Genomic DNA, 11,270 nt, shown 5'->3' with positions numbered 1-11,270 from the left:
GGATTGGATGTTTTGTCGTCGTCTTTCCTCTGAGCTACTTTGAGCTTCGGTGAAATAAAACAGTCAAAAGAAGCTACGCTGTGGAGCTTCACTCTGTTTTTCCACATTTCACAGAATAAACCATTCACCAGGAAAATAATCCGCAGATCAGCCGATCATGGAAATAAATTCTCAGTCTGATTTATGTAAAACTGAACGAAGGCGTTTATCCAAACTGCTTTTATACGACTACGTGACTTTTTGCTCAATGAATCCCAACATGAGTAAACACAGAGTAGATATCACAGGGTAGGAGCGCTGAGATGGAAACGAACACCTCACGCTAGAAAACTATGGAGGGATGTCACATCAACTCAATTAAGACGTAATTGAGACTGAGAGCTCCATCATTAGCACATAATTTGCAATTCATACACTCCATATTTAAAGTTTAACGTGATTAACTTGACAATAAATTGCCCTCAGGTCTTCTCTGCACGCTCGGAGCGAGCCAGAAGCACAGACTGCATTAACCCGCCGGATCAACAGGCCGACCAAAATGAATTCTGCAGAGAGGGTAAACAGGCAGCCAAGAGGCCTGTTTACACAGCAGCGACTGCAGGAATCACTCTGTGTGCGCAGCCTAACACCAGCCACACTGTCCCAACTGTCACCCAGGCAGGAGACTTCCAGACAGAGCCGGGGAGGCACTGCATATACTTTAGGAATATTTCCATTTCAGTCTGCATAGTTTTCCTCCAACATGTCAGAGGAAAATGCATAAAACATGAGAGCGGAGCAGCAAAAGACGTCCATCACAGCATCCCAGAGCCCCTCGTCAGACTAAACTGTCTTAGTTTGTCCGAAAAAAATCTTCCCAAACCAAAAAAATGTTCAATTTATTGCAGAGGAAAGCCAAGAAAAGCTGCACATTTTCTCACATTTGGGGAATTTGCTTTGAAAAATGGACCTAAAAGACTCGTTGACTAGTTGATTAGTTCTCTGTCAATAGGTGAATCGTTGCAGCTCTTCATGTCAGAACTCATTTTAGAAATTCTATTCAAATTATCTGCATGCAGTGAAATCCTCAAAAAATGTAGCGCAAATACACTCCTCAGTATGAACAAGCTCACCTGGGACACCTGAGAGCATTTTACAGGTAGAACTTGTGTAGTTTTACTCCATTTTAAAGTGTAAAGGAGTGTAAATCTCCAGTGTGGAAATTAAACTGAAAACAGAAGCTTCCCCAGCTGATTACTCAAGACAATTGTTTTACAAAGTTTAATTAACTGAATAAACATGCAAATGAGGTGTCTGATTAAATACGCACTAATTTGCACAGATTTCCAGGAGAGAAATGTGAACATTGTATAAACCAGGTTCAAAAGTCTCTCTTTTTTCCTTGTTGTTGACACATTAGAGCAAAAGGTTTCTGCAGAGGAAGCGTTGGATTAGTTTTTCTTAATCACTCCATAAATTAGAAAGTACAGTCAACAGTACTGAAGTTAATGAACTCAGTTCTTTGACACCACTGGAGTTTAAAGATGTGTTTACTTTGCAATAATAAAAAGAAATCCTCTGTTTTGTTTGGCCTTAGCCCGAACTGTGCCGATGTAGCACGAACTATACCGATCTAGCCCGGTGGAGCCCGAACACTTTCCGATTTAGCCCGATGCAGCCCGAGAAGCCAGCTAGCAAATTAAGCTAATCAGCTACGACTGAAGCTAACGTATCCAAAAACTGTCTCTGTCTCTCTTTTTATGTCAAAAACACAAATATTGACGGTTAATTTGATCCTTTGAAAGAAGAATGGATCATTTTACTGTTGGGAAAAATCCACGAAAGCAGCTAATTAAACGTCAGAGCAACATTAGCCGAGTGGTTCGTAAAAAGTTAGCTAGCTAACGTTAGTAGGACATAAACAGGGCGGACTAATTAGGAACAATTCTGTTAATTAACACGCAGTTTTAGACATTTCAAAACAAACTCACCTCTTTGCTCTCTGTGAACAACATGATGGTGAAAATCTTCAAAGCTGTAAAATCCAAATAAATCCAGAGAAGAAACTTCCAGCAGCTGACTGATAAACTAACTGTTCACCTTGACTGTTCTTCATACCCCGACAGGTAACAGGTGGGGACAGGTAACAGGAGGGGACAGGTAACAGGTGGGGACAGGTAACAGGAGGGGACAGGTAACAGGAGGGGACAGGCAACAGGAGGGGACAGGTAACAGGAGGGGACAGGTAACAGGTGGAGACAGGTAACAGGTGGGGACAGGTAACAGGTGGAGACAGGTAACAGGTGGGGACGGGTAACAGGTGGAGACGGGTAACAGGAGGGGACAGGTAACAGGTGGGGACAGGTAACAGGAGGGGACAGGTAACAGGTGGGGACAGGTAACAGGAGGGGACAGGTAACAGGTGGGGACAGGTAACAGGTGGAGACAGGTAACAGGTGGAGACAGGTAACAGGTGGGGACAGGTAACAGGTGGAGACAGGTAACAGGAGGGGACAGGTAACAGGTGGGGACAGGTAACAGGTGGAGACGGGTAACAGGAGGGGACGGGTAACAGGTGGGGACGGGTAACAGGAGGGGACGGGTAACAGGTGGGGACAGGTAACAGGTGGGGACAGGTAACAGGTGGGGACAGGTAACAGGAGGGGACAGGTAACAGGTGGGGACAGGTAACAGGTGGAGACAGGTAACAGGTGGAGACAGGTAACAGGAGGGGACAGGTAACAGGTGGGGACAGGTAACAGGTGGAGACAGGTAACAGGTCGCCCCCTGTCGGCTGGTTGGCTGCTCTGCAGCTGCAGGTGAGTTTAATTTAATTTCATTTAATAATTTTGTTTAAATTTATTGTAATATAATAGTTACATATTTGATTTTAAAGCCCAAAGCCGTCAGATTATTTTTTATAAATCATACAGTATTAGTCATAGGTTATACCACACATGTTCCCATAACACTTCTTTTATTTTAATTAATTAAATTTAATTTAATTCTATTTTGTTTTATTTTATTTTATTTGTTTAAATTCGTTATTGAAAAATATACATCAATATTTTATGCACAAACAGAAAACACACACACACACACACACACACACACACACATATATATAACCCATTTTTGAGAGAATAAAATAAATGAAACTGAAGAACTTGAGTGTGAACTTGAACGTATTGATTGTCTGAATGGATAAAGACATCTGGATCAATTAAACCACAAGTCATGTTGACATTTCAAACATCTGATCCTCATCTGGTTTAATCCAGGATGAGCTGAAGTCAGAAAGAATAACAGACAGAGTGAGACGTGACTGCTCAGATTATCACATCTCTTTTTTTCTGCAGCTTTAATGAGCTCGTTAATCCTCAGGGGGAAGTCACACCACGAGCTGGAAAACTAAACCAGTGACTCTGAGATAAAGTAAATGTGTAGGGACACTGAGCACAAACAGGACCACGTTTATTTCTCTGTTTGGATTCATGTGTGTGCAGAGGTCGAGAGGAGACGGCAGCGTCTTCAATCAGCCTGGAAATCCTCCATTCTGTTTGATTTCAGGAGTCAAAAGGTTCCTGCAGGTTCCTGCGACAGGAGGATGAAGCCTGATTTCAACCTGCAGGCACAGATTTGTGTTTTTGGGGTGGTGTTCATGGTTGGTGTTAACTGTTAAAGCATCCTGTGTTATGCTCCAGAAAAATGTCCTCCTTTAGACTTTTAACCAAGATTAGGTCGTTCTTTTAATCTGTAGATGTTGCTGCATCTCCAAGCTTTTGTTTCACTGTGAATCTAAAGGAATAGTTCGGTGTTTTTGAGCTGCTTATCCATAGAAGGAGACGGGATTATCAGGAACTGCTCTGGACGACGGCAGCGGGGAAACATCTAAAGAAAAAAAGGCCTGCAAAATAAGATAAATATCAGTTTAAGAGAGCGTGATATTTAGAATATTTTCACAGTGTAACGTTGCAGGCGGACACACCAGACTCCATTGAGAAAAACAGTGTTTTTACCTCACAGGATCAGCTGCTCGATCGCTTAGTGTGTTTGTGTTTGAATAATCAAACACACAGCACGATGTTTTTAGATTGTGAAAGAGACGTCTGCATCGTTTTGAGCATCTTAAACCTCGTGAAATGACTTTTCACCATCAGAATTAGATCCACTGATGGTGGAAACCAAGTTAAAGTTCTTCACCAAAGCCGTCAAATCCAAATAAATCAGATTTACAGACAGACGTTTCAGAGGTGATGTGTTGTTGAGGCCGTGGAAGCCAACTGATGGTGAATTTATAGAAAGTAATTTTAGTTTGGTGTTCCTATTCCTAACTTCACATTTTTCTGCAGTGACCTTAACAGCTACAGCTTTTATAGCTGTAACTAATGAACAGAAACATTAATATCATAACTATAACCATTAGTTTATCTTCGGTCGTGGCGTCCAAACCTACACGACCTCTCGTGTCGTCAGCTCACAGGTTCAGTTTTAAGGCATTTTATCTGCTTCATTTTACAGTTTGTATGAATGTTGAGGATCTACTTTCTTCCATAATTCACTTAAAGATATTTTTAAAAAAAACTCCCGTTACATGGTGAGAGAAGTTGGACGTATCCGTTCAGTATTTAGGGCTTTTAAAAGGGTTTCGTCCTAGTCCAGCTGTCAGATCCTCCAGAACAAAGAGTAGTTCTTGTATCATGGCGACACAGAGCTGCTGGATGCTTTTCAGCCTAAACTGAAGGGACTTGACAGGCAGCCGTCACCTCCTCACATGACCACCTTTACATTACACCTGGGCCTTCAGTGGCGTCCTACCTGAATCAAACCACCTCTTAATACCATCATTATGACGTCACAGCTATAGAAACCATCGATATTATACAGAAAGGCAGTCTAACAGGTATCTCATGTTGTGAGAATGAATGACATCACTAAAGCAAGAAACCCGATTTAAAAGAATTCAACAAGTCACCAAACACTCGAACCACCGACTCGGCTCCAAACACAGAGTCGATCAGTTGCCAACACCAGACGTTCTCAGCAACTCACTCTGCTCCTCGGAGCCTGTAGGCTGGGGGTACCGCTCGTAGTAGCTGACCTGAAAGTGGCAGACGAACCCTTTTCCCGGCTGGGACAGGCTTCCAATCAGAGGACGTGAAAATACTGACGTCATCGTACGCCTGCTAGAAGACCCTGCGGTCACCAACTGGAAATCTGATTGGTTAAAGCAACAGTTTCATTGTGATGTATTTTAAGCTACGGGCGCCTGCACTTTAGATCCTGAAGGCCTCAGGGCAGATTTCTTTGACCCTGGCAACACATGATGGCTGAAATATGATTGGATAAAAGCTCTAATATAGACAAACCCTGCTGGAAGCACCCAGAGACACACTATGAGATGAAGAGCATAGACTATTAGGAATAATCTAAAAAGATTAATGGGAAAATATTAGAACGGACGAAAGAGGACGACTAAAGAAGAGCTCTGAAGAACACAGATGACTCAGAGCAGCGTTTAACTTCTCAGCGACAGCGAGGACGATTAATGGAAGCTTGTTTTTACGTATCATGTTTCATCGTTAACTCCAAATTTAGTTCTCAATTCCTTCTGTCTTCTCTGCAGCTGCCAGCTCAAATGTAAAAGTAATACAGCCGAATGCAAGCGATAACGTGTGGGTGATTTAATGAGGGCAGCGCAGCGAAGGACGAACGCACAAGTGAGAGACCTCAGTAGAAGATATTCAAGGCCGCGAACACAAAGGTCCGTCTGTTCGTCTAATTTCTCCTGGCAGAAGAGCAGCCTCCTGTTTCAAGGACTCCATCGTGATTAGACGAATGTTCCCGACACAGAGGTGGAAAAAGAAAAGAAAAAAAGAAATAAAACGCATGTCGCAGCTGTGGAGCGACGATGTGCTGTGTTGCATTCAGGTGTCAACGTTCAGTTCAGTTCAGAAAAAGAATGAAAGACAATAACATGCTGATGCTGAGCAGGTGTCATATTCACCCTGTGCGTCTTAGCTTAGCCTGTTAGCATGTTGCTAATTAGCACTAGCATGATATCATCAAAGCATCCATAACTTACCCTCCCTCTAGCGCCACCTTCAGGCCAAAGCTATGTGCAAATCTACTCATCGCATTGACTTGAGATGAATTAGGTACATTCCTGCTCCCCAGAGGATGAAACTGTCACTGCAACATGTTTAATCAACACTTAACCTGTTTGGCCGACCTTTTCTCTCACAGGAATTTGGGGATGAAGTTGCAGTAAATTATATTATATTATATTATATTATACTATATTAAATTATATATTATATTATATTATATTATATTATATTATATTATATTATATTATATTATATTATATTATACTATATATTATATTATATTATACTATATATTATATTATATTAAATTAAATTATACTATATATTATATTATATTATATATTATATTATATATTATATTATATGATATTATATTATATTATATTATATTATATTAGATTATATTATATTATATTATATTATACTATACTATATTATATTATACTATATATGATATTATATTAATATATTGTATAATTCTAGTATAAGGTTGAGTTTATAGTAAATATACACACACTGTGCTGCAATGTGACCTTGACTACATGATAAATATGTCATATAGACTTTGTTCTTTCACACCTACTGACTTTTATTTTCCTGTTGATTCTTTAATCAAACTCACGAAGGCACATCCGTCGTTCCACATCCTCATTTCGCTCATCTCTCCACCGCAGAAACCTTTTCATGTCACGACCCTCTGGTCCCACCATCGGGAGAATATTTACTCCTGAGCTCAATCAGCCTCTAAATGGAACTGACCGTCGTATAACGTGTGCAGTATTGTGCTTTTGCTCTATTTTACATTACAGATGACGTTTGTTTCTGCGCTCAGGTTCAGAGAATACAGCTCAGTGCACACACACACACACACACACACACACACACACAAATAATCAGCCTCTGCAGCTGGTCATGATTCAAAGACCAAAGAATTACTGAGCAGAGAAGATCAATATCCCAGTAACACTCTGTCCTGCTCAGAAGGGGGCTACAATTTAGGTCAGTGTATGCCCACAGTAATTATAAATTAAGCTGTGAGAAGGAAATTTAATAAGACATTATCTGGAATAAGAAGAGGGCTTTAATAAAAGGGCTCACAGAAGTAGAACAAGCATCGAGTGCAGCGCCGAGCCAAAAGACGGACGTGAAAGTAATTCCTAAAATGAGGCTTTGTGAGATAATATTTGCGAGGAAAATGATAATTGTGGGTGTTTAGATCAAAGTGGGAAAACACTTTGGGGCTTTGTGTGAGAAGAAACATTTGTCAGAGAAAATATCAGACAAAGTAAAGAAAAAAAAAGATCACAGGATCCACGAAGAAAGCGACAGGAGTCACACGGCAATCTGGGAACAAAGAGTTGTGTCGCCTTCGTTAATATTCAGTGTCACTGTCATTGTCTGGGGAGTTCTGCTCTTTCATGCAGCGCTACCAGTGTTTTAGCTGCAATAAAAAGACTTTTCATTTAAAAGAAATCAATATCAGTCCGTAGGCGGGCAGTCATGGTCAAACAGGACACACACTGATTCTTTACAGCGACAGGAAACTTACTTTTTTCAGATTTTCACTCCAGTTTTGACACTTTTCCAGATCAGGAAAGACATTTTCCAGGAGTCCTCTGTACCAACAGTGGTGTTATGTTGGTATGGATGTGGGACACGTGGGACAGATCAGGCACAGACCTCTATCTTTAGGATGGGAGGAACGGTGTCCTCCTTGCCACCTTGTCCCATTTCTATACCTCTATACTAATGTTCTTTAACCTTTAAACACCCAGAGACGGGTTTACCTGAACATACATGTGGCTATTTATGGCTTCGTTCAAGGGCAGCTGACTGTGACACCCTTCTTTAAACGTCACACTCTCAGCTCACGTTAGTTTAAACGGTATGCAAACAAACACCATTCTGCAGTATTCTTAAACCTGGGCTCTATTTTGAGGTATTCTGCTGTCTAAATGACTGGAAGGTATAAAAAGGTTTGGAACAGGTCCCGTAAATCAGCAGCCTGTAACGGCTGCAGAGTAGGTTCACCAGAAGGGCTCGTTTTATTTACAAAACTATTTAAAGTACAAGTGAAAATCACATAAGGCACAAGTGAATATGTGAAATGGGTCACCCTGAAAAGCCACCTGGAGCTTAAGAACAGGGGCACAGACACTGAACCGACAGCACCAGCAATACATATACATATATATATGTTGTAAAAAAGAAGTCCCAAGACAGGCTCAGAGTGTTATTCTAAGTGTGTGACAGCATCATGGAAAGGATCCCTACAGAGAGAGACCTGGAAGATCCTTTTGGTTTAACCACAAACAGCACACACACCAGACTACATTCACTAAAACAGCAATTTTACCTCTGAGAACAGGTGAGGTTCTGATGTAATGCTTCCATGATCGGTTACTTTTCTTGTGTTATTGTGTGTTTTTTTGTGTTATTGTGATGGATCCTAACTAACTGTTTAAAAGAGGAAAGTCACACAATGACACAAACAAACTGACTGATAGAGGCAGCAGCAGAGCAGCAGCTCCTGAGTCCTGTTCTCTAAAATCCCTGTTTTAGTGAATGTAGTCTGGTGTGTGTGCTGTTTGTGGTTAAACCAAAAGGATCTTCCAGGTCTCTCTCTGTAGGGATCCTTTCCATGATGCTGTCACACACTTAGAATAACACTCTGAGCCTGTCAGTGGATCAAACAAGCACTTTTAGTGGACCTACTGTGATCAGGTGCAGTTGCCCCAAAGGATCACGTTGCAGCCATTGTAGCCCGTTTGTATAGAATATCAGATCATGATAGACAATATCTGCTTGTAGTAACTTATAGTTATGCCAAAAGGTGAAAGCTGTTGTATGAAGGGTATTTTAATAATTAAAACTTCAGTTAATTCTGTAACCTTAACTGAAGTGTTTTGTCTAAACATTTTTGAACCCTGGTTTTAGGGTCAAAGGGAAGTTTTGTCAGATGGTCAACAAAATCCTAACAGACTGGTGCGGCATCAGGGGGGCATGAATATACAAACTAAATTCAATTAAAATCTGGTCAGTAGTTTGGCGGGATGTTTTGCTCTAAATGAAAGTATCAGCGAGGTGTGCAGGTGTTTTAATTCTAACCAGATCCATGAATGTGTTAACCGAGTGGAAAACAAATACCTTTACAAATGAGACTCTGACGGAGCGACACGAGGGCGACGCTCTCATTAGCAGAGTTTCTGATCTGCTCTGACCTGCAAATAATGGACCGCAAATTAAATCCACTCTCCTTTTGCAACCAAAGAACCTTGTAACATAATGAAATATACATGATTTATCATCAGCAAGTGGAGCCATTTATCATTATCACTAATTCACTGGGACATCGTTTCATTCCACACAGGATGTGAGCTCCTCATAGATGTCAGTTTACCCTCAGACAGGAGAGGGAAGGTAATACGGGGATAAAGGTGAGTATAATGCCTCTCTCGGGTGCAGTGAATTGATATTAAAAGTCCTCCGCAGAAGAGCAGCTTCGCCATCGACGCTGCTCCGCCAGGCCAGAGGGCTCGGAGGCTGAAACCTCGCCCGCTTCGACAGCTGAGGCTTTATTGGATTTCCTCAGAGTGTCTCCAACCGCTGTTTAAACTTGCAAAAGCACAATGCTGCATAATTCAGAGTGTGGAAACAAAGAAAGGGTGCGTGACATGATGCTGCAGCCTCCATTCTGCTGCACGGGAGTGTCGAGAGCCGTTCGCTGTCATAAATGTGCTTTTGTTTTTTTTCTCAGGTGCTGCTGTGCTGTTATATAACATATGGGCTGTTATATAAAGCAAAGAGGAGCCTGTTAAATGTGGTCTGCAGCTCTGGAGCCCCGCTGGGATTCATTCCAGCCAGTTAATCACTGGCTGATTCCCACCTGGGACGTCGCTGCTAGCTGAAGCTAACTGGGTAGAAGGACACAGAGTGTTCAGTTTCACATAAGATCTGGTTGAAAGCTCAGGTTTTTCTTGTGTTTTAGTGATTTTTAGAGCTTTTAGTTGGTGTCAGCCAGGCCTCTCTCTGTCTCCCTCCTGTCCTGTCCTCCCTTCATACGTTTCAATAAACAGGCTCCAACTCATCTCTCTGAGCTGCTTCTGGTCGTCCCAGGATCGAGGTTGAAGCTCAGGGGAGCTTTTGCAGTCGTAGCCCCGCCCAACCAAAAATACCAAGATGGTGCCGCCCGTGAAGCCAAACTCGAGGCTTCAAAATGGCGGTCCACACACCTGGCTGCGTCCTCTTCTTATATACAGTCTGTGGTTGTTGTTTTTTCTCTTGGTGACTGTGTACGCTCTCTCCTCATTACAAACACCTGGAGGAGCTTCGCTAAGCTTGTTTATCAGGACAGAGGTGTGTTATCATCATCATCATCATCCTCCACCTATCTGGGGTCAGGTCGTGGTGGCAACAGGTGCCGAACCTTATGGTACGGTGGCCGGGAGGTGCAAAACAATACGTGAAACACTTTTACAAACGCCGAGACAAAGGGAATGTACCGCCTTAATCGGCTCATATGTTCGCCACAAAACGGGCAAAAGACCGCTTGACTGCCGTCCATCGTGGGTCACCATGAACTCCTTATCACTTCCTGTTCTACTCGACAGTTGGTACATTCCCTTTCCAGTTGAAAAAGTTACTTGTAAATTTGTCTCGGCGTTTGTGAAAGTGTTTCACGTCTTGTAAATTTGTTTTCTCAAATGTAAATTTGTCTCCAGCTTTGTAAAAGTGTTTCTCGTCTTGTAAAATTGTTTTGCACCTCCCGGCCACCGTATCATGGTGATCACAGACGTTATGGTGTCTGTGTGTCGACGTGTGTGAGGTTCTCTTGAACGTCTCTCAGAAACGAATGACGAATGAATTTGAAGCGAGCGCCCGTTAAACATGACGTCCCTGGTTCTACTTTTTTCCGATGACTCCTCCGACGCAGCAGTGGATTATCTTTTGTACCATCTAATTGAATCACTTAATGACTGAGGGCCTGCAGCTCAGAGACGGGTCAACACATGAATACACACCGCTCTCACACACATTTAAAAGGCTCAGGGCCTTTATTCCCCCGTTCATGATAATAAAAAATGTCGTGATTCACGAGTGTGAAATCTCGTTGTACTACTGCAGGTTCCACCGGTTTACAGCCGCTCTTCCATTTACCTGCAACGTCAAATATGGATTAAA

The sequence above is a fragment of the Pempheris klunzingeri genome, chromosome 18, assembly GCF_042242105.1.
Source record: "Pempheris klunzingeri isolate RE-2024b chromosome 18, fPemKlu1.hap1, whole genome shotgun sequence".
In the NCBI taxonomy this organism is placed as follows: Eukaryota; Metazoa; Chordata; class Actinopteri; order Acropomatiformes; family Pempheridae; genus Pempheris; species Pempheris klunzingeri.
Note: the sequence above shows the minus strand (reverse complement) of the source record.